This window comes from Callospermophilus lateralis, chromosome 5 (assembly GCF_048772815.1).
Source record: "Callospermophilus lateralis isolate mCalLat2 chromosome 5, mCalLat2.hap1, whole genome shotgun sequence".
Taxonomy (NCBI): Eukaryota; Metazoa; Chordata; class Mammalia; order Rodentia; family Sciuridae; genus Callospermophilus; species Callospermophilus lateralis.
The window spans coordinates 157,849,821-157,863,285 of NC_135309.1; positions in this window are offsets into that span (position 1 = coordinate 157,849,821).

Sequence of the window (13,465 nt, forward strand, 5' to 3'; positions counted from 1 at the left end):
AAGCCTGCCCTGTGCCCCGCACTCCCAGGCTCCTGCCCTGTCACCCCAGCTCCAGGAGGGAAGGAACAGGGTGGGCTTGTGCACAGCAGTGACCGAGGGACTGCACACCACAGACCTTCAGTAAACACTGCTGAGGGATGGACTCTCGGCACTGCTGCAGGAGACCCAGCTGGACCGCGTGGTGAGTAGACGTGTGCACTCACAGGTCTTCTGCGGGTTTCCTTCCTGGATCCACCTCTTGTGGAACCACAGTTTCCTACTCTCTGGAAACTGACTTCAGCACTGATCCTGTGAATGGCAGAGACCCAACTCTCCCTGCTTGCCTCCGCCACTATGCTCAAGCTGTCCACTGATGGCCCCTGGGGACAGCCAGCTGTGTTTTGCATGACCTTGTGGTTGGGCAGAACTCCCTGTGAGCTGCCTCGTTGAGCCCAGCCTGCCCACGCCACGTGTTTCAGCAGCGTGTTCCACTGTGGATCTGTGATTCCACCGTAACCCACTTCTCGGAGCAGTGATTTTCAGATCAACAACAAAGAAAATTCTAGAATCCATTCCTCTTTGTACTGATTGAATCCTGGTTGTGGATATCCACACTTGGCTGATAAACATTCAGTATCTGAAAACTAAGTTCAGTACTCGTTAAGAGACACAGCAACGGCATGTTATGCTTTATAGGGAAATTACTCATTGTCCCTAGCCCTCTTTCTGACCATGCCGAGACAGGGTTGAGAAGACAACTTAAACTTTTCCATCTTTGATCAGAGTAAAGAATCTCACATATTTGTATTTCTTTGTCTGACATCCTAGCAGCAGAAAACATGTCAGCTTCTTAAAAAACATACCTGCAGTCGCTGTTGGTTTATGCCACTGTGTAAATATTTGTCCAGAACTCAGCGTCCTATCTTGCCTCACTCATCTCTTTGATTACTAAACTGAATGTCTTATTGTTCTGTCACCCTTTGATGCCAACTGCCATGAGCTGCTGCACTTCTATCAAGCATGGAAAATAAAGGTGAGGCTTGTTTTTATTACCCACTCTGCTTGACTTGGGTATAACATCACAGGAGGAATGAGAGAGAAGAGTCCATGCCCTGGAGAGTCTGTGGTCCAGGAATCAGGAGTTGGGCTGGACGATGGGCTTATACTAGTGCCCTGAAGGGAAAGCGCCTCACAGGGCAGAACTAGGCAGGAAGAGAAGGGTAATGCTCTGTGATCACCCTACCACAGACGGGGGCACCCAAGTGAAACCAGAAAGTCATGGAAACCCATGTCTGGTGTGGAGTAACAGGAAGGTGACCACACAGTGCTGAGTGGATTAAGGTACAAAGGAGATGACCAACTTCCAGGTGGAGGGAAGGAAACACGTCTAGTTCTTATGAACCCAATCCCTTCTGGGCTACACCAGCGTGTGGGAGAGAATGAAACCCGCCTAGCCCAGGGGAAGCCTGGCGTCCACCAGGGGAAATAGCACAGAAGCCTGTGCTGTTGTTAAGGCTTGTTGTCAGGTGCTATTTTTAAGGCACAAGCCATCTTGTCTACAAAGAGGCTTTGAGCTCCATCTTGAAGAGCTCCTTCTAGTGGCCAATTGTGTATTTTGCCTCTCTGAGCAAAACTGTGCCAGCAAACCTATCCCTGCTTTGCTCCAGGAGGGTATCTCCCCGTGTCCTCCTGAGATGTGACCATGGAAGGACACAGTATGGGTGCGGAAGTTCTTCCCTGTATCTGAAACTGCCTTCCAGGGAGGCAGAGGGCAAGAGGGCTCCCTGAACCTGCACAACAGGGTTGTCCAGGGCTTGCCCCGTTGCCCCAGCAGACACTGGGGATGAGTGCAGTGGACCTCAGCTGCCTGCGCCTCCCCACACACCCATTCCCGAAGGAGAGCTGAGAGGCAGAGAGAGGAACTCTAGGCACAACTGGGAGAGTCCATTCGCCTTTGTCCCCATGGCTCACAGAGGTGGGGGTGGTGTCAGAGCCTCTTGGTTCTGGTGTGCAGTGGGCTGAAGGCCAAATAACGTGTCCTCGCAGATGTCCACAGCCCAGTTCCTAGCATCTGCAAATGCCACTTTGTATGGCAAAGGGACTTTGCAGACGGGATTGTGTGAGATGGGGAGATCATCCTGGACTCCCGTGGTGGGTCCGATGGAAGAACAGGGTCCTCATGAGAAGGAGGCAAGAGGGTCAGAATCAAAGAGGAGGAGGCAATAGAGAAGAGAGAGGTGCCGTCCTGCTGGGTTTGTGATGGGAAGTGAAGGAAGGGCCCCGAGCCCAGTAAAGCAGGTGGCCTCTGGAAGAGGACCAGAGAGAGTCTCCCCTCAGAACCTCCAGGAGCACCGCCTGGTGACGCCTCAAGTTTACTCCTCTGAGACTGATTTGTGGCTTCTGACCTCTGAACTGGAAGACAGCCCGTCTTATTTTAGGATGCTGAGTGTGTGGTGATTTGTCAAAGCGTCACTGGGAAACCAGCCCAGGAAACAGCAGCTATGAAGTGGTGTTAAAGGCCTTGGGTCCCAGAAACCTCATATTACTTAATTTCTAACACAGGGAGGTAAATATCAATATAAATAAAAAATATCTCACATGGAAGTTGGGAGGCAAGCTGGCAAGACCTGGGAACATGGGAAGACGTGAATGCGAGTCACTCTTGATTCTTCCCCGGCCTGTGATTGCACGTCCTGAGCACTTGAGCCGTTGAGAAAATGTGCGAAGGACCTCCTGACTTCAGGCTCAAATGAGAAAAGTAGACACCCCCATACCCCAAGCAAACAGTCCAGAACTCTGTTTTGTGTTCTGTTTCCCAGTGAGAAGCCAGCAGCAAATGCTCTAGGCTTTGTGGATGGTGCCCATGGTCTCTGGCACAGCTACTGTCAACCCTGCCCTTGTAAAGCAAAAGCCACCATCGATAAGACACTATGTAACCAAACAGGTGTGGCTCTGTGCCAATACAACCTGATTTACAAAAGCTGGTGGCAGGCTGGATCTGGCCCACCAACTTCCCACAACCCACCCCAAGTCAGGCAAACCTGCTTCTCCCAACGCCCCTGTCAACTTGGATCTTTTACACCGCCTAAAGTCACTCGCTTGAAAGTGGGGGCTCCAAGTGGGTGGGTCTGCACACCTGGCAGATCCCTCCACCCCACAGATATACTCCTGGGTTTCTACTCTTCTTCTCACCCGTCTTACCATGATTCCCACCTCTTCATCTACAAGAGCCCATTTTTGCATCCTGAGAGTTCCTTTTCCACTTGAAAAGAGAGAAGGAAATAAGCTTGGTTTCCTTTCAAAACTAGACCAAAGGAAAATAATTAATGCTCTCAGGTCATCTCACACCTGCATATTATTGGCTGCCTGTTGGCCTCACAGACATACACTGACTCTTAGTAAACTCTTAGGAGTTTATATTCCACGAGAGTGTTCATTGTCGATCTTTGTGTTGCCTTAAAAAACAAAAAAAATCACAAGTTAAAAATTCCCACAGATGGCATTGCAGATAAATACCTAAAGCCAGTGCAAAATACTTGAGAACTATAGTCAGTATTCTCATGGTCGCCTGGGGAGCTGGACCACCAGCCTTGCTTACATAACTGCCCATTAGCAAGGCTTATTCCTGTCTGAGCGCACCACTCACTGCCCTTGACCTTCCCCTGGTTCTTTGCTCTCCTCCGGATGTTGTCTGGCTTTAGGATCCCCATGGTGCTGGGCAGAGACTGAGTGCATCTTCAAATGTGTGCAAAGCTGAACTAAATCGACTAATACTTAGGAGACAAAGGGATTGTCCTAGGTTTGAGCCACCAACTTTCCTTCAATATAAAAAAAAAAAAAGAATAAGAAGAAAAAGAAAAGGAGCTCTTTGGGGGCTTATTTTGAATGCACATTTATTCCTTGGCTTCCTGTTTCCCACCAAGCTGATTGCAAATCTTTAGCATTTGGACAAATGCTTCCAATTGCTATGTATTGGACTTAATTATAATAAAGAAAACGTTCAGGGGGTTCATCTTGAGCAAAAGGTACACTTAATGGCAATCTTAAGAAATATTTTTATTCAACAAAGCTTCTTATTTGAAAGAAGTGAATTTATAGCCTGAAAAGAAAATCATATCAAGGTAAAAGAAATGGCAAAGGGTTATTTTGGTCCCTTTTGTTCTCTAGCTGTTTGGCCTCCCCCCATCCACCCACAGCTGCTGAAGAGTCGTTGCCCGCTGACCTGGGCCAGGCAAGCGCCCAGAGGGGGCTAAGGCAGCTGGGAGGCCCAGGGATGCTTACCTGCAAGTGCTACATCATGCTGTCCAGAGGGGGCGCTGTGCCGGGGAAGTCGGGATGAATGACGGAAGGCCCAGGAGACCCAAAGGAGGCAACTCCATCCAGACCAGCATGGAGGGCTCACTCGGTTTCCTAAGAGTTTCCAAAAAGAAACAGCACAAATTTTCACGATATTTGCAGAAAACTGGTTTCACACATTATATAGGAAAACCACTTCAATGGACTGACCTGAAAAACTTGAACACTTGGCTGTTTGGAAGAAGGTGTGATGGGCGTTTCCATATTTTTTTCCAGTCTTCCAACATAATAGGATGGCATGACAGGGCCGTGTGATATTGCTGATTAATATTTGCTAATTATTCCTCTAAATGAATGAGGAGGACATCTGATGAAAACAAATATATGTAGACTGTCCCACTGAAGAATGCAAGAGGTAAAGTGTCATACTAATGTTTGTGAACTTAAGGAACAAATCATAGGCTTCTTGTGTTGCAGTAATTCAGATATTTCAGTCTGCAGCTCACACACTCCATTTTATGTATGTTGCACCAGCATCCACGGAACAGACAACTGGAAGTGAGAAGGCAGATGCTGGATAATAACATTTGGTCCTCACAAAGCATCTCTCTCGTCCCATAAGTGAACATGGGACACTGTACTGGACACTTAAAAATTTATAAAAGAGTAAATTGTAAATGGTCTCCACCACACACACACACACACACACACACACACACACACAAAGATAATTATGTGAGGCAACGTCTGTATGAACTAACTTGATTGTGGCAATCATTTCTCAATATATGCATCTATCAAAACATCACACTGTATGCTATAAATACATACAGGTTGAGTGTCAATGATCTGAAATGCTGGGGACTGAAAGTGTTTTCAATGTCAGATTTTATTAAATTTTGGAATATTTATAAATATGCAATGAAATGCATTGGGGATGGGACTAAAATCTAAACGCAAAGTTCATTCATGTTTCATATACACCTTATGTATGTAGACTGAAGGTAATTTTATACAATATTTATGATAACTTAATCCATGAAACTAAGTTCTTTGGTATACAATTTTCCACTTGTGGTGTTATTTCTGTGCTCAAAAAATTTGGATTTTAGAGCATTTTAGATATAGGGTTTTCGGATTAGGGGTGCTCAACCTGCACACTTTTTATTAGCTAATGATCCTTCAGTAAAATGGAGGGTGGAGAGAAAGCACCACCTCCGGGTCAAGTCACCTTTCCCTCCAAGAGTTCTCGGCTGCCCTGAGCTATGGGCCACGTTCTCCTCATAAAGTGGGAGTTGTGGGAAGCAGGACAGGTAGGATCACTCACTGCTGTCACTGTGAGAAGAGGCACTTCCTGCTCAGACTAGAGAGAAGCCCAGGAGGTGGCCCGGTGGCACCAGCTGTGGGAGGGGCCCTGCAGGACCCCTGACCGCCCAGGGCACGCCCAGCTTTAGAGTCCCACAAGGTATCAGGGCCACCTCTTTTCTTTTTCTCGGTTTTTATTTTCTTCTCTTTTTCTTTTTCTGCCACAAACAAATATAACTCATTTGTTGTTTGAATTTTGCTGAAAACAATACGATTTTAAGGATCCATGAGAAAAATTAAGAACAGAACTGATAGTAAATTAGAATCCACTTCAAAATGCAGCCGAGTTCCATGTGTTTTCTATAAAAGGGAGTCGGTGGGCAGGGAGAAGAACGAGAGGAGAGAGGAGGAGGGGGAGAGAACTCAGAGGGCGGTGAGGACGAAAAGGAAGAGGAAAAGACAAGAGGAAGAGGAGAAGGAGGAAGGAGGAGGCGGAGAGAGCTGGGTGGGAAGGGCCCTGGAGCTCCATGGTGCCAAGACACCACTGAGTGCCATGAGTTTGTCACTGGGCAGGTCCTGGTGGAGTGCCTGTCCTTTTCCACATCCCCTTCTGGGCTCTGAGACACACATACTGTGACCACTCTCAAGCTGACAGCCTTAGACTCAAGGCTTTGGTCAACGAGAAGCACAACCTATTTCATTATGAAATTCCAGTGTTTATATTTTAAGTAAATATTATTATTATTATTATTATTATTATTATTATTATTTTGCTACAGATTTCTTAAGCTTTGCATTCACAGGAACCATCCACATCTTCCTTCTTTCCTTCCTTCCTTCCTTCCTTCCTTCCTTCCTTCCTTCCTTCCTTCCTTCCTCCCAGGGGTGCTTAACCACTGAGCCACATCCCCAGACTTTTTAAAAATATTTTATTTAGAGACAGGGTCTCACTGAGTTTCTCGATAAGTTGCTGAGGATGGCTTTGAACTTGTGATCCTCCTGCCTCAGCCTCCTGAGCTTTGGAATAACAGGCATGTACCACTGCACCTGACCAGAACTACCTACATTTTAAAGTTGAGTTGGGAACATTAGAGAAATCCCCACTTATTTATAAATGAACCTCTTTAATATTGGAAAGCAGCCTCATGATTTGAGGTTTGGAGTGAAGGGTGAAGAGAAATAGGTCCACTCATTTCCCGATCTTAAAGATTGCACTTGGAAATATTCATTGCATTGTCTTGGCTCTTTATTTTCCTTCAAAATGAAATCCAGATGTCTTCTTCAGACCGTGGAGTCTCAGAAAGCAGAATCACTGACATTATTATTCAGGGAATTAAGAGAACCTTCAGGTTAAATGAAAGAGCGAAACCTAGTTCTTAGCTTTTGCAACTGCTCTTATCAGCCTGTCACGCTCCTCCATCCTAAAAGGCACCTTGCAGGCAGAGCACTGTGTGTGTGTGTGACAGATTGGAATGGTGAATGGGGTCCGCCAGAGGAGCAGCTGAACAGGCAGGTAGCACAAATTGCTGATTTAGCATCAAATCCTGCCCTCCTTGGTAGGATTGTCTGGGGTTGCCCTCTGGGGTTGGCCTAGGGTTACAGAGATTGTTACAGAGATGGGAGTAGGATGCTGTCATATACCAAGAAAAAACAGAGTCACACAGTGATTTGTGCAGGAAAAAAAGGACTAATGATTGCAATAGGGGAGAAGAGGCCTCAGTGTAGACCAGATACAGCAGGGCAAGGAAAATTCAGAGCCAAGAAGCAAGATCTGCAGGTAAAAAATCACTAGGAGGAAGCATCAGGAGTTAGGGGAACTTTGGTTAAACAGGTCTAATAGGTAGTATTCCTGCTGAGGACAGGCCAGGGTGACAGGCATGAACTGGTGGGGGACAGGAAGAGTGGCTTGGGGGACCAGGAACCCAGTCTGATAGCAGGGTGACCAAGTATACTGAGTGGGGCTCTTGCTAACCTGATCAAGCAGAGGTCTTTGTTAGAACTATATTTGACAAGGAGTACGAGGTGCACCTAGAAGAAGGTTCAGGCATCTGACTAAAGCCTGGTTGGTACTGTGGTTTGGATAAGAGGTGTCCCCCAAAGCTCATGTGTGAGACAATGCAGAAAAGTCTAGGGGTCAAATGATGGGGTTATGAGAGTCTTAACCTAATCAGTCTAACCTAATCCTCCGATAGTGATTAACTGGGTGGTGACTGCAGGCAGGTAGGGTGCAGCTGGAGGAAGTGGGTCTTGGGGTGCATACTTGAGGATTTTTCTTGTCTTTATGATGAGACATCTCTCTGTCTCTCTCTCTCTCTCTCTCTCTCTCTCTCTCTCTCTCCTTCCTAATCATCACATGAGCTACTTTTCTGCCATGATGTTCAACCTCACCTCAAGCTCCATCTATGGATTGAGACCTCTGAAACTGTGAGCCCCAGATAAAGTTTTCTTCCTCTAGAGCCTACTAACAGTCACCATTGTCAACTGCGGGCAGGAACACAATGGTGGCAACATGGGAAAGGACAAAGGCCATCAAGAAAAGAGTGGATGTGGGGAAAATGGTGCCTTTGTACATCTGCAGTATGAGTGCACATCTGAATGACCTTTCGAAATGTATTTTTATTTTCATATTAAAATTTTCAGTTTGTTTTCATGATCACCCACCCTCTTACTGTCCTGGGATTTGGGCAGGGGATAGGATTTCCAAAGGGAAGTCTCACATTATTTCCAGCCCTTGTTATCAAGCAATCAATTTGGTTAAAAAGTACTGTTTAATAAATCACTCAACAACAGAGATTCATTTTCCCTGGGCAGCAGGATTTCTTTAGATTGTTAGACATGTTGAATCTTAGTGAAGTTCTGGAACTGGATAGTAGTGATGCTCAAACAACATAGTGAATGCACTTGGTGCCACAGAACTGTACACTTTAGAAGAGTTAAAGTGGCATTATGTTATCCGTATCTGTATGCAGAAGGGTAGTGGGTCAATTCTAATATGAAGCAAATGTTGCAACAATAATTAGGCACACTACAAACTTTTGTTTTGAATCAATGGGAAGAAAGAAAATGAAATTTTAACCAATTGGAAGCAATTTGGTGAAACATTGTTGCTAATAGGACCATATTTTATTTTGATTTATAAGAGAATTCACAATAAAAACTAGTTTTTTAGCACAACCATAGCTACTGAGTTCCTTCTCTGGTTCAGGAATATTAAAATTGGGGGTAAAACAAAGGGATAGAAATTGCCAAGAAAAATCCAAAACTGACCATTATAACAGGAAGGAAGGAGTCACTGTGCTCCTAGGAGAGGGATTGCACCATTTGGCACATCATCGCTGTGTTTAGGAAACACTGCTGTGTGAAGGAATGATATCTGGAAGGAAAAACATCCTTTTAATCTTATCAGAAACAGCTCTGCACCTGGAGTTTGGAGCCAGCATCCTCTCCCCTTTCCAGGGGCCCAGCTTCAAAGCCAAAAGGACTCCCTTGGAGAACAGCACAGCTATTTACCACCAAGCTCCCGCCTCCTCCCTCTGCAAGCTGAACTGTGTGAGCCTGCAGAGCAACTGGGGCAGATCCCCAGGCAAAATGAAGGCTTTTGGCAAAAGCCAAACTCACGTTTATGGTAAAATAATTCATTGGATAAAATTAACAACTTATGTTGAGCTCATACCACCTGCAGAATAGCTTCATTTTTATTTTGTTTTCTTTTAAATTTTATGGAACTGCAGATACCATGCATATATTCAATAAAGTTCGCGTATGGAGCAGAGGCTTCCAAATTTGATGCGAGTGGGGGTGGGAGGGAATCCCGAAATTCATTCAATGATATTACATTTATCAGTATCTTAACACCTCATGGTCTCCTTACCCCATAAAATGCAAAATCAACCACTCCTAATGTTTAATCCAGCTGGCTCTGCTATTGGAGAAATCACCTCTTTTAATTTCATCCCTGGGGGGAGCAGGGATAGCTGCCTGGGTGTTGTCAACCCACCTTCCAAATGGCTGCTGGCCTTTTCCCCTAATCCTTACAGGTATATACAGAGCCCCTCATGTCTCCATAGGAATTATTTCTGAACATTGTGATTTTTCTTTAGGCAATCTTTAAGGTATGATATTGGACAAACAGAAGAAAATATAACTAAATTATTTTAACTACTCCAGAACTCTCTAAACTTGAAGAATAATCAAAATGCTTTGCTTGACCAAACATCAGCTAAGCTCCTGAACCCCCATCTAGGCCCATCAGTGCACTACTTTATATAATCCAAGTCAGCAGAACCCCAACTTCAGCAAGTAATCACCTCACCTTCCTCTACCTACCCCCCAGGAGGTGCCTGACTTCTGCAAGAACCCCGGGAGCTTGGTTTAGTCAGAATCCCACTTACCTCCTACACCACCTCTAAGTAGTTTTCTATGCTCTGACCCCACCCTGTCCTTGGCTGTAAATTCCTACCTGCCCATGCTGTATTTGGAGTTGTCTCAGTCTCCTTTCTCATTTGCTGGGGTCCTCATACCTCTGGTGACAGTCCTGAATAAAGTCTTTCTTACTGTGCTTTAGAAAAGGTCATTGAATAACCTTGTTTCTTTAGCAAGAGTGAATCTAAATATGCTTGCCCGGATGGAGTGCCGTCTGGTGTCAGGTCCCCCATTGTAGATCACAGTTGATTCTGATGACCTGCTGGTTGGGTCCATCTCCCTTTACCGAAAACAGCTCCCTCTCCAAACTACAACTGGGAAGAGACACACGTGGTTACTGTCAGGACCTGTGCCCCTGGCTCCCCTCCCTTCCCCAGGGCAGGCTTGGACTAACTTGGCTTTTCCCGAGGCACATGATTGTTTTGGACAGACGCTTTAAGACCAGCACCTGCTCCTCCTCTCCAACTGTGGTGATGGACAAGGAGCCTGTGCAGCTGGGTCCTTGGAGAATCGAAACAAACAGGGCCTCTGATGGATGGTGTGATTGAGAGAACTTCATCATTGAGCCTCTGAGACTTCTCATATTGTTCCCTTGGCCTTCCCCTGTGGCAATCTATCCTGTGTAATACCCCACCAATCACAAAGGAAAATGTTGACAGGCCTGTCTCTTTGGAGTCCATGCAGCAGAAATGACAACCAGTCACTGTTGAGTTCAGGTGGTATCAGGAACTATTCATGACCTACTGGTTCAGCTGAAAGGGGCTGGGTCCCTGGGATCAGATCAGTTGGCCGCCTTCCACAGATCAGCATCTAAGTTCAGACATAAAAACAAAACAGCAGATTTCATGGGAAATAAATGCTAATAACAAGGTTTGGTCCATCTCTCACTTGATGAGACAATAAAGAAACTGCAGTACAAAGTGGTGATTGGACAAAGGGTGCCCAGAAGTAAGGCAGTGGATTATCAGCTAGAATGGGGCTGCAGAAGTTTTAGAAGTGAACCGCTGTCCCACAGCTCATGAAAATTTAATCCAGGACATTGGACTATTTTCCCAACCCAGTATTAGCGAACTGGTGTGTGCATATGTGTATATGTGTATGCATGTGTCTTCATATCTAATGCAATTTGTGTGTGGGGGGGGTCAACTTTTTATTGGGGAACAAAATATACCCAGAAACACGCACAAGTTATAAAGAGACACAAATCATAACGATACAGCTCAGTGAATTTTCACAAAGTGGTCACACTTTGTAGACAGTGCCCAGAAGAACACAGAATTGCCAGCACCAGAGAATCATCCTGCTATCTCTTTCCCCTTAATCAAGAGGGACTACTTCACTGACTTCTAAAACAGACTACCTCTGCCCCCTCTGCATCATTTCTTTCTCCCAGTGTTGTTTCTGACACCCACCCATGTTGATGCATGCAGGGTTCATTATCATAGTGACATGACATTCCATGGACGGATATACACTGCAATTTACTTACCCATTACACTCTGGGTGAGCATTCAGGTTACCCAGTGTGGTTTATTTGCCATTTGGAATATCCTTCTCTCTGAAGTGCCTGTTGGCCTTTTGCTCACTTGCCCATTGGGTAAGCTTGATGATTTGTGGAAGTTCTTTACATATTCTGGATATAAGTTTCAACTGGGATATATATCTTGCAAAAACTTCTCTTATTCTGTGGGATTACCTTTTCAATTGTTTAATGGTATCTTGATCTACAAAAATTCTTAATTTTAATGTGGTTCCAGTATATTATTTTTTCCTTATGACTAGCATCTTGTGGGGCTTGTTTTTAAAATCCATGCCTATTTTGTGATCATAAATATGCTCTTTGATGTTTTCTTCTAAAAGATTTATTGTTTCGCCATTTGCAAAATTTTTTCCTGTGGATATGCACTGGGTCGAGGATGTCAACAACAGATCTGTGCCCAGCCATACCATTTTGAAATAAATCAGGTATGTAGGTCTTGTGTCTAGACTTTCTATTTTGCAGCATTGATCTAGACATCTAACTATTCACTGGGTTTCAGATAATGTTACCCCAAAGTGAAGTAGCTTCGGAAGTAAAGTTTCTCTCTGACCTTCCCTACCTCATTTCCTCCAGAAGCAAGTCATAGAAACTAGAATTCCTTCTCCAAGCAAGCCATAGAAAGCAGGACCCCATGTCCCCAAAGCCAATCATAAAACTAAAAGTATTACTTTAACACTCTCTCCCCTTTCTGTGTTACAGCTAGACATAGACAAATCCCCTGACCTCACTCATTTGATTGTAGGTCATAAAACCCCCATTTTAAGAGGCTGTTTGCCTCTCCCCAGGAGGAAGAGATGCTGCTCAGAGAGGTCAAGAAGCACATGGACCCTGCAGCAAGAATCTTTTTTTCCATCAACACTTTTCATGAAGTAAATCTGACTGATACCAGACATACATGTTCATTGTTGTGGATTGGCACCTGAACACCAGTGTCCATAGAGGGACAATCTGGAAATGCAGGACATGTATATGGAGATATCTGAAGTAGCTCCCACAGAGCCTGGACAGGCCTTGCTGTGTTTACTCACTGGGTTGACAGTGAGTAAACTGTTGACATTAGCACATCCCTGCTTTGTCCAGTCCCATTTCTACATGGCTGTCCCTGCTCCAACAAGCCAAGCATGAAATCAGAGCTGCCCTGTATCTTTGGGTCTTTGCTCTGAAGGCTCCTGCATCACTGGTAACTGCGATCCAATAAATCTGTTAAGCTTTTCTCTTCTTAACGTGTCTCTTGTTATAGGGTTGTCCATGACTCTTATGCTGGGAAGGAGAGGCACCACCCTGTCTCTGTCCCACAGTTGATTATTATGGTTCCATAATGACATATGTCGCATTTTACAGTTTTCTTCTTGTTACAACTTTATTGAAAGGGAATCAATGGGTCAAAGGATAGGCATCATATTTGGGGACCCTGGCTACTGGGGACATGATCTTGAAGGTGATATTGGAACCCTTGTCCCTCCCTCTTCTTTCTTGTCATGGCCATGAGGTGAAGAGTCTGCTCCTTGGGTGTTTCCCACCATGGTCACCCCACCACTGGTCCAAAGGTAAAGGGAACAATGGATTGTGAACTGCAACCTCCGAAACAATGAGCTAACGATAAACATTCCCTCTTTTTTAGGTTGATTATCTCAGGTATTTTGTTACCGAAATAGAAAACTGCCAGACATACCATGTTGGAAAACTGGGGCTCTAGAGGGTGATGTGGCTTACTTAAGCCACCCAGACAGCAGATGTCAGAGAAGCACTTCCTTTTCCCACTGTGCTGTTGTATTTTTTTGCAAAACATTATTATTATTATTATTATTATTATTATTATTATTATTATTATTATTATTTTGGTGCTAGGGATTGAACCTGGGCTTTGTGCATGTTAATTTGCAACTCTTAATTATAAGGCAGGTGGAGTTGCTCTTTCTTTGT